At 39.4% G+C, this 11,633-nt stretch overlaps 1 non-coding gene across 1 annotated transcript; it reads left to right on the top strand.

Moving 5' to 3' along the window:
- Positions 1 to 10,058: 10,058 nt before the first annotated feature.
- On the top strand, positions 10,059 to 10,165 carry LOC127109404 (small nucleolar RNA R71). Its single transcript, XR_007796701.1, has one exon. It is a non-coding gene; the product is annotated as a small nucleolar RNA R71 (small nucleolar RNA).
- The last annotated feature ends 1,468 nt before the right edge of the window (positions 10,166 to 11,633 follow it).

The raw sequence follows: 11,633 nt of genomic DNA on the forward strand, positions 1-11,633 counted from the left end.
TTCACCATATCCTTCATGAAATGCTCATACTTCCAAAGAAATGAATGAAAATTTTTGTGCTTATTCTGGACATGTTGATGGTGATTTTCATGTAGAGTTTGTGATTTTTGGATACTTGGTTGATTAGATATGATTTTTTGATTAGAGGTGTGACAATTTGTGTCACACCAAGATAGGTCAACTTCATGATTTTATTTGCCTGACCTAGAGATGTTGAATTGCTCCAATTTTTTGCATGAATGAACATTGATATGTCAAGATAACATGTGACTTTTCTGGAATTTTTTGTTACATTTTCTAATTGATTGATAATTTTCTTCTCTGTGTGCTCATTTGGTAACCTTGTGTGACACATGATTGTATTTTGTTTGTGAAATTCTCATATGGTATTGGATGAAGATGAAATTTGACATGAGCATTCTAGACACACTATAGGACATCATGGTTTCGATCCCATTCATTTCTAATATGTTGTCACTGTTTTATGAATTATTGAAATGGATGCTTGTTTGAATGCCTTGAATTGGCTTGTATAAATGTGTCTGGACTTCTTGATTTTTATTGACCTACTTTCTTTTGTCCAATTGAGCTGAAAATTGACATGCTATACCTTGAATGTGTCCTATTTAGGTGTGAATTTTTGTGGAATTAATTGAATTGATTTGGTATGCTTTTGAGTGAGATAGTTCTGTTTGGTCTTTTGGTGTTGCAAATTGCATGATTGATGTTAAATTGTGCACAAAATGATAATGGTGAATGATATTGATGCGTGTTTTTCGCAAGTGTACGAATCACGTCAAAGTAATATAAAAGATTATCGAATCCACAGAGACCAAGTGTCAATCTATCAAATCTGTTGTTATGGTGTGTATCTAAGGCAACTATTTTTAAGGGTTTTAATAAGGGTGCAATGGTAAATAAAATTATAATTTTAAATAATAAATAAAGACAGGCTCGAATGTAATTCACGCAATCAATGATAATCCAGTACTTGTTAGTGGAACTACTTATGGGCAATGTTTTCTCCTTTGAAAAGAACTAATTTAACAGGAACTGTCGCTTTCGCGTATTCAGAACCGAGTTGTACTCTCTAATCAACCCCTCCTATTGTCACGGATAAAAAGGTGCGTACTGCGTTAGAGTAGTAAACCTATTTTTAAGAAATATAGTATCTTAACTAAGTTGAAAAGTATTTTAACCTGGACTTCTTAGCAAAAAGAGGTTCTTACGAACCAGAGTTTAAACTTCCTAACGCGTCCGAAAATCGTTTTAAAATCTCTTTTCTTTTTAATCTAAAATCTCCTAATAAACTAGACAAAGCGCTTTTGGCTGTTTTTGAAATAGTTAAAAACAATTACTTGAATTGAAAGATAAAATAGCCCTTAGGTGTTTCCACGAACAATTATACTGATTACTGGTTTAATTACGATCCTTACATTCTAACCTTTATAGAATTAGTTAGACATGAGAAAGTAAATATTCTTTTTATAGTTTTTCATAAAAGTAATTTAAAGCGAGTGCGGATAATAAACAAAGTAAAGTGCGAGTGCAGGAAATAAACAACGTAAATGTGCGAGTGCAAGAAATAAACAACGTAAATGTGCGAGTGCAGGAAATAAACAACGTAAATGTGCGAGTGCAGGAAATAAACAACGTAAATGTGCGAGTGCAGGAAATAAACAAAGTAAAGTGCGAGTGCAGGAAATAAATAAAAGTAAAATACGAACTTGAATTAAAATGGCGGCAGGATTAACTTCCTCCAGAGTGCTCCAAAAACTCGAACCACAGACAGATTACAGACTCGATCACTCGATTGCAGAGGCACCCCGATGTGGAATGGCAACTGCTTTATAACTGATATATGCCTAGAGAATTCTAATTCTGGATGAAGAAAAACGAAAATCTAAGGTCCTATTTATAGTAAAAACTGAAAGCATGAAATGACAGGGACGCCCCTCCACTAAAAAGTGGAGGTTACTGATTTTGGCCTTGTGGCGCCCGCCACAGGCCTATGGCGCCCGCCATGGTCCCTACAGGGGATGATGGAGTGGGGATCGTGGGTCTTGACGGTTGAGGAGTGGTCTTGAGACGTGGCCACGTCATGGCTAACCCCATGGCGCCCGCCACGGTGGGTGCCGTAAGTGCAAAACGCTGAATTTCTAGGTTTTCGCCCGTTTTCACTCCTTTTTCGCTCCTTTTCCCGATTCAAGCTCCGATTATTATAAAAACCTGAAAACATAAGAAAACAAAGAAATAACAAAGCAAAACAACAATAAAAGCTAAGAATGCATGCGAAATCGGAGTCAGAAATACGGTGAATTTTAGTGTGATCAAATTCTCCCACACTTAAACCTTTGCTTGTCCTCAAGCAAACATTAAAGCTTAAGAAAATATGGTGTCAACACTTGTCTTTGGGCTAAAGGGATTCTAAGTTCAAGTCAGGATGCAGTGACAGATACTAACTAAGTGAACCAAGGGTACCATAGTAACACAAACACAAACTTCAATCCTATATTAACCACTCCATATCATCCCACAATACCTAGGCCTATCTTCTCATCTTTTTGTGTCCTTTTCATTCAGGCGCAATCACATTAAGCCCGTTATCTGTACATGCTTCATAGTAGAGTGACCGGTTAGTGATTCTGATCCATAACATAAGGTTTCTGGCACATAAGCATGTGTGAACCTGTTTTATTTCGCCTAAATGTAGCTGCGGGGGATCGGATCGTAATCCGCCCTACCAAGTTCAGTGCCAGATACCTCTGAACCAACTAACAATAGGTGACTTGCAAAATTTTTTTTTTTTTTTTTTTTTTTTTTTTTTTAGTATTAGCACTGGATCATTCACTTATGTTCATCGGCCCCCTACGTAGAGCATGCTTAAGCCGGAGCTGACTGCTAAGATAAACTACTTAGGACAATTTTTAAAATGATAGTAAAGGCCAAGGTGGTGGGGTTTAGGAGTGATTCCTATATTCAAGAGGTCTATGGTGCTAAAATGGTTCTGATGTTTCAAAAAGTTGACCTAGGTCACTACATCCTAATCTAAACCTGTCCCAAAGCCCAAAAAACATGTGAAACAACATCATTTTCTTTTTTTAAAAATTTTCTGGTAAGGCTAAGGAAATGGGAAAAAATGAAGATGAACTAAAAAGACACTATACTGGTGACTCGTCAGACTCATGCATTATCTAAGAAAATTAAATTACTGAAAGGAAATAACTGAAAGGAAATAATTAACTAAAAAGGGAAATGACAGAAAGCAATAAAATCCCCTCCCACACTTAGATCGAACATTGTCCCCAATGTTTCGAAATAAGATAAGGGGGGTAACCTGAAAAAGACTACTGAGGAGGGGCACTGGTGCCTTCGCCGTCCTGATGTGATGGTCTGGAACGACGGGATCTACTACGATGCTGGTCCCTCCGGTCGAGTCGTGCTGATAAAGCAGCCTGAGCACTCCGAACCTCTCGAAGGTTACCTAAGATGGAACTCTGAGTGGCCTCGACAAGCTGGTAGTGTTGGCTGTTGAACTCTCTCTGACGGTTCTGCTCTAATGAGATATCGTTCAAGGTACGGCAAACGTTGCTATAGGCACGATCCGAAACCAATCGCGATTGTTGCATGAAGCTCATATTGCATGAAGCTTATATTTTTTTTTTCTTTGCACGACAAAAAATAAAATAATTAAGGAAACAAAAGAAAAAGAAAAAGTTAACATTAGTGCATAATATGTATATATATAAGAAATTCAGAGTGCATGAAAATATAAAAGCTGCAGTAAAGTAAAATATGTCTGGAAATGCGATAAATAAAATACTAGGGTAATGCTGTCAGGGTAGAATGAGTCATGTGGTAGGCGTCTTTTCCTGGCTTGATCCACGAAACTCAGCTATCTCCCTCCGAAGCTCTTCAATCTCCTGATGTAGAGCATCGGTCTCTGAGGCATGAGTGAGATCAGAAACCTGCATCTGTAACTCTAAGTCTGCCACTTCCTGCTTGAGCAGGGCAGTCTCCTTACGGAGCTCATAAATCTGTGTTTGTAGGTCAGGTGGCTGCAGAGACAAATTGTTAGACATAACAGTGATCTGGGGAGTAAGAGGTGTAGGAGTGTACTCAGCGGCGGGAGGCGATTTCGGCTCTTCGACAGTCTCTCCATAACCCTCTAGAGCATAACTCCAATTTTCAGGATCATGGACACTGGTCATCAGCTGTTCTGGTAATGTGAAATAGTGTATCGCTTCGCCGTCGATCAGCAGTCTAAACATGTTGGGCTCAAAAGAAGCCCTCCTCATCAGTCCTCTATCAAGACAAAAATCAATATCCAGGGTGGTGTAGAAGCAGAAGGTCCTGAGGTGCAATAACTTGCGAGACAGACCCAATGCAGTAGCAATCTGTGTAACAATCCCACCGACATGGATGATGCCTACGGATGATCTGGCAACACTAGCCAAGCCCTTTAACAGAAAGTTGCCACAAGCAACAGGGCGAGACTGAGTCGCACAAAACAGTAGGAAAATCTCCTCTTCACTTAGCAGTGTCTCTGTATCTGGAAAACCTAGGAAAGAATGTGCTAGAATCATCTGGAAGTACCTCAATGCAGGGTTGTGGATTACCTGAGAAAACTGGGTAGAAGGATCTTGGCTCCCTCCGCCGGATATTTTAGTCCAAAACTTTTCCACTTCTCTGCTCATAAAATACCCCATCGGTGTATCTGGAATAGCATCAGGAGTAGTCTGGAAACCTAGCAAATCACCAAACTCCTTGTGAGAGAATGAGTAGTCAATCCCGAACAACCTGAAAACAGCGAGTCCATCGGGTCCAGCCCAGGGGTCATAATGAAACGAGTTGAGGAACTCAAGAGTCAAGTTCCTATAAGTGTTGTTCCTGTAGTCAAACTGTTCCCACTGGAGTTGATGGCATAAAAATCTGACGCTTGGCTCTATCCCCAAGGCATCCATGCAGTCATGGTCAGGGTACCTGGTAGGAGCCATAGGGCGTCTCATGTGAACATAGTAACGCTCTCTCTGTGCATCATCTCTAAAGGCCACGTGCATGTCATCAGGGTTCTGCATTCTGTACAAGGTTAGCAAACAAGTCCTGAAAGCACATAAAACATTCAATCGTTAGTCCTGACATAATAATAATAATATAAACAAAATAAAGTAAAAGTAAAAAATAAAAAGTACAAAAAAAATAAGAAAAACCATGGGTTGCCTCCCATGCAGCGCTTGTTTAACGTCATTAGCTCGACGACCGATATTTAAACATCATTGGAAGGATATGGTGGATCACTCAGAGTATGGCAGGTGTATGTTGTCGGGATGTCACCTCCTTCGTAGGGCTTCAACCTCTGTCCATTGACGATGAACGGTTTACATGTCTGGTTCTTGATTTCAATAGCACCGGATCTCAGGATCTTAGATACTTCGAAAGGGCCAGTCCATCTCGAACGGAGTTTACCTGGAAAAAGTCGTAACCTAGAATCGAACAGGAGAACAGGATCGCCTATTTTGAAGTCTCTTCTTATGATTCTTTTGTCATGCCAAGCTTTTGTTCTTTCTTTGTATATGATGGCATTTTCGTAGGCAGATTGTCTGAGCTCTTCTAATTTGTGGATGTCAAGGATACGTTTCTCACCAGCTGTCAAGTAATCCAAATTCAAAGTTTTGATGGCCCAATAGGCCTTATGTTCCAATTCAAAAGGTAAGTGACATGATTTTCCATAGACCAGTTGATAAGGGGTTGTTCCTATAGGAGTTTTGAAAGCGGTTCTATAGGCCCATAATGCTTCTTGAAGTTTCTGTGACCAATCCTTTCTAGATATAGAGACAGTCTTCTCGAGGATTTGTTTTATCTCCCTATTAGATACTTCCACTTGTCCATTGGTCTGTGGGTGGTATGGTGTTGCTACTCTATGCTTAACTCCATACTTGCTTAAAAGTTTATCAAATATTCTCGATATGAAGTGCGATCCTCCATCGCTTATGACTAAACGGGGTGTTCCAAACCTGGGAAATATATAATTTTTGAATAATTTGATGACTACTCTGGTGTCGTTTGTGGGTGCGGCGATAGCTTCAATCCATTTAGACACGTAGTCAACAGCTACTAAGATGTACTGATTTCCAAAAGATGGTGGGAACGGTCCCATAAAGTCTATACCCCATACGTCGAAGAGTTCTACTTCTTGGATATTTCTTAACGGCATTTCATTACGTCTTGAAATATTTCCTGTGCGTTGGCATCTATCACACTTGACAATGAAAGCATGGACATCACGCCACATAGTAGGCCAGAATAGGCCAGCTTGAAGAATCTTGGCGTAGGTCTTAGATGTGCTTGCATGTCCACCATAGGGTGCAGAGTGACAATGCTCAATTATATTATTTACCTCTTCTTCTGGAACACAACGGCGGAAAATGCCATCTTTACCTCTCTTGAAAAGAAATGGTTCGTCCCAATAGAAGTTTCTCACATCACTATAGAACTTCTTCTTCCGGTGGTAGTTTAGATCAGGGGGTATGATGTCAGCGGCTAGATAATTAACAAAGTCTGCATACCAAGGTACATCACTTATGGCTAAGGATTTTTGAAAATACTCATGAGGGTCTGGGTTATCTTCTTCAATGGTTTCTAGTTGGGCTATCAGTCTATCATAGGCAAAATCGTCATTTATGGGAACTGGATCAGGTTTCAGGTATTCTAGCCTAGATAGGTGATCAGCTACCACATTATCAGTGCCTTTCTTATCACGGATATCCAAATCAAACTCTTGCAGTAATAGAATCCATCGAAGTAACCTAGGCTTGGCATCCTTTTTGCTTAGTAAGTAACGAATGGCAGCATGGTCGGTATAAACTATAATCTTGGCTCCTACTAGATAAGATCTAAATTTGTCTATTGCAAAAACTACAGCTAGGAGCTCTTTTTCGGTTGTTGCGTAATTGAGCTGTGCAGCGTCTAGGGTTCTACTGGCATAATAAATCACATGTAACTTCTTATCTTTTCTCTGACCTAGAACGGCTCCAACAGCGTAATCACTGGCGTCACACATTATCTCAAACGGTTCTGACCAATCAGGGGGTTTCATTATAGGTGCTGAAGTCAGAGCTTCCTTCAGAAGATTAAATGCTTCAGTACATTTTTCATCGAAGATAAATTCAGCATCTTTCATTAAAAGACCAGTTAAGGGCTTTGTTATTTTGGAGAAATCTTTGATGAAACGTCGGTAAAATCCGGCATGTCCAAGAAAACTTCTTATCTCCCTGATAGTCTTCGGCGGTTTTAGATTCTCTATGACTTCTATTTTTGCTTTATCTACCTCTATACCTTTTTCGGAAACTATATGTCCTAAAACAATCCCTTCGGTGACCATGAAATGACATTTTTCCCAATTTAGCACAAGGTTTACCTCCACACATCTCTCCAGGATTTTCTCAAGGTTGACAAGACAATTTTTGAAATCTGATCCACAAACTGAGAAATCGTCCATAAATACTTCCATAATTCCATCTAAATAATCAGCAAAGATAGACATCATGCAGCGTTGGAAAGTTGCAGGAGCATTACAAAGTCCAAAAGGCATTCTTCTATAGGCAAAAGTTCCAACTGGGCATGTAAAGGTAGTTTTTTCTTGATCTTCGGGGTGAATAGGTATTTGGAAGAATCCTGAATATCCATCTAAATAACAAAAGTAAGAGTGTCTGGCTAGGCGCTCCAACATTTGATCTATGAATGGTAATGGGAAATGGTCCTTCCTAGTTGCTTTATTTAATTTTCTATAATCTATGCACATACGCCAACCTCCATCGGTTCTTTTTGCTACAGGTTCGCCCTTCTCGTTTTGCACGACTGTGATGCCTCCCTTTTTGGGTACTACATGCACAGGACTCACCCATTTACTGTCCGAGATCTGATATATTATACCTGCCTCTAGTAACTTAAGAACTTCAGTCTTAACTACCGCGCTCATTATAGGATTTATTCTACGTTGGTGTTCTCTGGAAGGTTTTGAATCTTCTTCAAGCAAAATCCGATGCATGCATACGGATGGGCTTATTCCTTTTAGATCAGAGATCTTATATCCTAAGGCTGAGGGGTACCTACGTAAAACTTCTAATAATTGATCGGTTTCTTTTTGGTTTAAGGTAGCACTGACTATAACTGGACGATTCATATCTTCATCCAGAAATTCATATCTCAGGTTTTTAGGCAGTTCCTTAAGTTTTACGGTCGGTTTCATAGGGCAAGGCATAGGATCTGGGGTAAGAGATAAACATTCGTGAAGGTTATCATCAATGTAGGGTGTTTTATAATTGTCATCTTCCAAAATAAGGGTTGATGGCAATTTTATAGATTTATTTTCTTCTTCTTGTTCTAATTCCCTAATGCATTCTTCGATGATATCTAAGGCATAACAAGAATCTCCTATCACAGGTGCCATAAGAAATTTTGACAATATAAATTCTATCTTCTCTTCACCTACCTCAAAAGTTAGTTTTCCTTTTTTAACATCTATTACGGCTCCAGCAGTCGATAAGAACGGTCTACCTAGGAGGATTGGTATGTCGTCATCTTCTTTAATGTCCATGACAACAAAATCAGTAGGTATAAACAACTGACCCACCCTAACAGGGACGTCTTCAAGTATGCCTATAGGGTATTTAACGGATCTATCGGCTAATTGAAGCGACATCTTAGTAGGTTGTAATTCTCCTAAGTTTAATCTCTCACAAACTGCTAAAGGCATTAAGCTCACACTAGCTCCTAAGTCTAGAAAAGCTTTTTCGATGACATGATTCCCTAAAATACAAGGAATGGAAAAATTTCCGGGATCTTTATCTTTCTTTGCTAACCTATCTTCGGAAATAGAATTACATTCCACGGGTTTCGGATCTTCAAGTCTACGTTTATTCGTAAGTATGTCTTTGAGAAACTTAGCATAAGAAGGTATTTGGGTGATGGCTTCTGTAAAGGGGATTTCTACGTGAAGTTTTTCTATAACCTTAACGAATTTTTGATATTGATTATCGATTTGGGTTTTCTTTAATCTTTGAGGGTATGGTATTGGTGGTTTGTATGGCGGTGGTGGTACATAGGTTTTATTTTTAGGTTCTTCTCCTTTTTCTTGACTTTCCGGGGTTTCAGGCTTCTCTAGTTCCTTTTCCTCACTCCTCTTAGAAGTTTCAGGCTCACTTAATCTAGGGTTTAAAGGCTCCTTATAAGCGGTTCCACTTCGTAGAGTAATGGCATTAGCTTGCCCTTTCGGGTTTTGTTGAGGTTGTCCAGGGAACTGTCCTCCAGGGGTAGTCTGTGGGGCTTGGTTTAACGCTACCTGAGAGATCTGGGTTTCAAGCATCTTATTATGAGTAATGATTTGATCAACCTTGGTTCCTAACTGGGTAATTAGTTCGTTAACATGGACGCTTTGGTTCATGAACTCTTTGTTTTTCTGTTTTTGAGCAACGATGAAATCTTTTACAATTTCTTCAAAGCTCGGGTTTGGCGGTACAGGTTGCATAGGTTGATTTGTTCTAGGGGCTTGGTAACCTTGTTGTCTCGGAGGTGCGGTATTTTGAATAGGGTTATTATTTTTGTAGGAGAAGTTTGGGTGATTCCTCCATCCAGGGTTATATGTGTTAGAAAATGGGTTCCCTTGGGTATAGTTCACTTGCTCAGTGTTGGTTTCATTTAACAGATTGCATTCGGCGGATTGGTGTCCTTGCGTTCCACATATCTCACAATTCGGCGAAACTGCGGCTACAGTATTCGGAGTTGCACACATATGTTCGACTCTAAGGGCCAACGCGTCCATTTTAGCCTGCATCATGTCTATAGAGCTTAGCTCATGTATTCCTCCTTGGGCTTCCTTCTTTTCCACTGTCGCTCGTTCTACTCCCCATGATTGATGGTTTTGGGCCATATCCTCGATAAGGGCACTAGCTTCAGGGTAAGGTTTATTCATCAGTGCGCCACCAGCGGCAGCGTCGATGGTCATCTTAGTGTTATAATGAAGTCCATTATAGAAGGTTTGGATGATTAGCCAATTCTCTAAGCCATGGTGTGGGCATGCTCTTAATAATTCTTTATATCTCTCCCAGGCTTCGAACAACGACTCTCCTTGGAGTTGGGTAAATCTAGTTATAAGGTTTCGAAGAAGAGCGGTCTTACTTGGGGGAAAATATCTAGCAAGAAAAACTTTCCTAAGGTCATCCCAAGTTGTTATTGAATTGGGTGGAAGGGAATCTAACCATGATAGAGCTTTATCTCTGAGGGAAAAGGGAAATAATCTTAAGCGTATCGCCTCAGGAGAAGCTCCATTGGTTTTAAAGGTGTCTGCTAACTGAAGAAAGTTTTTTAAATGTTGGTTTGGGTTATCAGTAGCGAGACCTGAGAATTGTCTCTGTTGCACTAATTGCAGCAGGGATGGTTTAAGTTCAAAATTATTGGCTGGGATAACGGGGTTTACTATACTGGAACTAGGTTCCTCGTTTGATGGTTGGGCGAAGTCCTTAAGAGGTCTTCGGTTTTGTTCTTCGGCCATAGCTATCCTATTCCTATGGAAAAATAAACGTGCGCGAGCGTAACGTTCAGGTTCAGCTAGAGGGTCTACTAAACTTCCGGCACTGCGAGTCTTTCGCATTGACCGGTGGGTAACAACCTTAGTCTAAACGGTATAACTACAGGGTAATGAAATTTGACGAAATTGGTCCCCGGCAACGGCGCCAAAAACTTGATGCGTGTTTTTCGCAAGTGTACGAATCACGTCAAAGTAATATAAAAGATTATCGAATCCACAGAGACCAAGTGTCAATCTATCAAATCTGTTGTTATGGTGTGTATCTAAGGCAACTATTTTTAAGGGTTTTAATAAGGGTGCAATGGTAAATAAAATTATAATTTTAAATAATAAATAAAGACAGGCTCGAATGTAATTCACGCAATCAATGATAATCCAGTACTTGTTAGTGGAACTACTTATGGGCAATGTTTTCTCCTTTGAAAAGAACTAATTTAACAGGAACTGTCGCTTTCGCGTATTCAGAACCGAGTTGTACTCTCTAATCAACCCCTCCTATTGTCACGGATAAAAAGGTGCGTACTGCGTTAGAGTAGTAAACCTATTTTTAAGAAATATAGTATCTTAACTAAGTTGAAAAGTATTTTAACCTGGACTTCTTAGCAAAAAGAGGTTCTTACGAACCAGAGTTTAAACTTCCTAACGCGTCCGAAAATCGTTTTAAAATCTCTTTTCTTTTTAATCTAAAATCTCCTAATAAACTAGACAAAGCGCTTTTGGCTGTTTTTGAAATAGTTAAAAACAATTACTTGAATTGAAAGATAAAATAGCCCTTAGGTGTTTCCACGAACAATTATACTGATTACTGGTTTAATTACGATCCTTACATTCTAACCTTTATAGAATTAGTTAGACATGAGAAAGTAAATATTCTTTTTATAGTTTTTCATAAAAGTAATTTAAAGCGAGTGCGGATAATAAACAAAGTAAAGTGCGAGTGCAGGAAATAAACAACGTAAATGTGCGAGTGCAAGAAATAAACAACGTAAATGTGCGAGTGCAGGAAATAAACAACGTAAATGTGCGAGTGCAGGAAATAAACAACGTA

The sequence above is a fragment of the Lathyrus oleraceus genome, chromosome 7 (assembly GCF_024323335.1).
Source record: "Lathyrus oleraceus cultivar Zhongwan6 chromosome 7, CAAS_Psat_ZW6_1.0, whole genome shotgun sequence".
Classification (NCBI taxonomy): domain Eukaryota; kingdom Viridiplantae; phylum Streptophyta; class Magnoliopsida; order Fabales; family Fabaceae; genus Lathyrus; species Lathyrus oleraceus.